Source organism: Sardina pilchardus, chromosome 1, assembly GCF_963854185.1.
Source record: "Sardina pilchardus chromosome 1, fSarPil1.1, whole genome shotgun sequence".
Classification (NCBI taxonomy): domain Eukaryota; kingdom Metazoa; phylum Chordata; class Actinopteri; order Clupeiformes; family Clupeidae; genus Sardina; species Sardina pilchardus.
Genome location: NC_084994.1, coordinates 28,250,095 through 28,252,173, shown reverse-complemented (window position 1 = coordinate 28,252,173; position 2,079 = coordinate 28,250,095). Strand labels below are relative to the sequence as shown.

The window sequence follows — 2,079 nt, the reverse complement described above, 5'->3', positions numbered from 1 at the left end:
GAGAGGAAAGGGGGTGGGGACAGCAGCAGGTTTGGAGGTAATGCCAAGTCCTGGATGCTGTACTGCTCTGGTAACAGTTACTCTGCCTTGCACAATAAGAAGAAGACTGCCATACCTGCCCCCTCCTCCCGCTCCAGCAGAGTAGGCGTGTACCTGGACTGGCCAGCAGGCACTCTGTCCTTCTACAGCGTCTCCTCTAACACACTCACCCACCTGCACACGTTCCACTCCACATTCACTGAGCCCCTCTATCCTGGGTTTATTGTCTGGATTAACTCCTCAGTGTCCTTGTGCCAGATCACATGACCTTCTAATCCTGCAGGAGAGGAGAGCCACACACTCCTGTTCATCCTGTGTGTGTGTGTGTGTGTGTGTGTTGTGTTGTGTTGTGTTGTGTTGTGTTGTGTTGTGTTGTGTTGTGTTGTGGTGTGGTGTGGTGTGGTGTGGTGTGGTGTGGTGTGGTGTGGTGTGGTGTTGTGGTGTTGTGGTGGTGTTGTTGTGTTGTTGTGTTGTTGTGTGTGTTGTGTGTGTTGGAGAATATATATATATGTGTGTGTGAGAAAGAGTATGTGTATCAGATGCTGTGTTGAATTTCTTACAATTTAAACTTGAACTTTGTATACTGTATGTGTTCTGAAGATTAAAAGATGAACATACAGGTTTTCTCAGGGCTGGGAGTGTTAATCCACCATTACTTTACATATACTGTATATTCTGATATGCTCGAGAGTGAGAGGGAGGGAAGGGGAGTCCTTTTATTTGAATAATACATTTGGTATGTAATTAATTGGTTAAAATGTATTTGTGACCCTGTAAAGCGGAACCAGTCGTTTCGGTCAAATTAATTAAATTAAGTTATTGTGCTCACGTGAACGGCCATAAACTAAGCTTTCCAACGATATGTATATCGAGGGTATTACACAAACTATCGCTAAGATAACAGCATCCAAAGTTGACATGGTTCTCCTGTCACGATATGCCAGAAGAGGAGAAATCACCTTTTTAAGCGGCGCGTGCACAACAGGAATGACAGCAAATGTGTTGAATCTTCGCCGGGTTTAACAGTCAAAACATATGTTTTTCCGTGAAATGCGTTCACGATATGACACTGTAGACTGTATACAGTCGAATTAGGCGAAAACGTGAAATTCAACATTTTAACCCGGAAGTTTGTTATTGTTGATTTTCTCAAAATAACGTTGTGCGCAAAACGACTGATTTCGCTATGAATGGTCACATTTGGTGTGACGTGTATATAACAAAAATGTAAAATGTATGTGACAAATAAAAACACTTGAACTTGAACTTGAACAAAGGGGAACAGAATGTAATTCATAGGAAAATGAAATACAAATAAAGAAATTAAATTAAAATGGTGTGTTTGTTTGTTTCAGTGTGTGTGTGTGTGTGTGTGTGTGTGTGTGTGTGTGTGTGTGTGTTTGTGTGTGTTAAGCATCATGTTCAGTTGTATGGCATATGTGCACTCTCAGTGAGCAGAGATCACTCCACTTGACCTAATCCTGTGGGCATCTAGGTGGGGGTGGAGGGGTTGAATAGTGATCCCACATCCACGGAGGAGGTGCCCTTGACCACCTAACCCCCAAATGTATCTGGACACTGGATCCAGCTGCCCTCTGCTCTCTCTCTCTCTCTGTGTGTGTGTGTGTGTGTGTGTGTGTGTGTGTGTGTACTGCCCACTGCTCTGTGTGTGTATGTGCTGCCCACTGCTCTGTGTGTGTGTGTGTGTGTGTGTGCTGCCCACTGCTCTGTGTGTGTGCGTGTGTGTGTGTGCGTGTGTGTGTGTGCCCACTGCTCCATGTGTGCGTGTATGCTCATAGTGTGTGTGCTCCTGGTGAGGTCACTGCTCCAAGCAAGCTCCTGGTGAAGTCACTGCTCCAAGTGTGTGTGTGTGTGTGTGCTGCCCACTGCTCCAAGTGTGTGTGTGTGTGCTGCCCACTGCTCTGTGTGTGTGTGTGTGCTGCCCACTGCTCCAAGTGTGTGTGTGTGTGTGTGCTGCCCACTGCTCTTGTGTGTGTGTGTGCTGCCCACTGCTCCAAGTGTGTGTGTGTGTGTGTGCTG

General features: G+C 45.9%; 1 long non-coding RNA gene across 1 annotated transcript in view; it reads left to right on the top strand.

Annotated features, from left to right (window-relative positions):
• Positions 1 to 1,373, top strand: part of LOC134071807 (uncharacterized) — a 6,087-nt gene extending 4,714 nt beyond the window's left edge. Inside the window, exon 2 of the long non-coding RNA XR_009937132.1 lies at positions 1 to 1,373. This exon is cut by the window's left edge and continues 284 nt beyond it. This is a non-coding gene — a long non-coding RNA (uncharacterized LOC134071807).
• Positions 1,374 to 2,079: the final 706 nt, after the last annotated feature.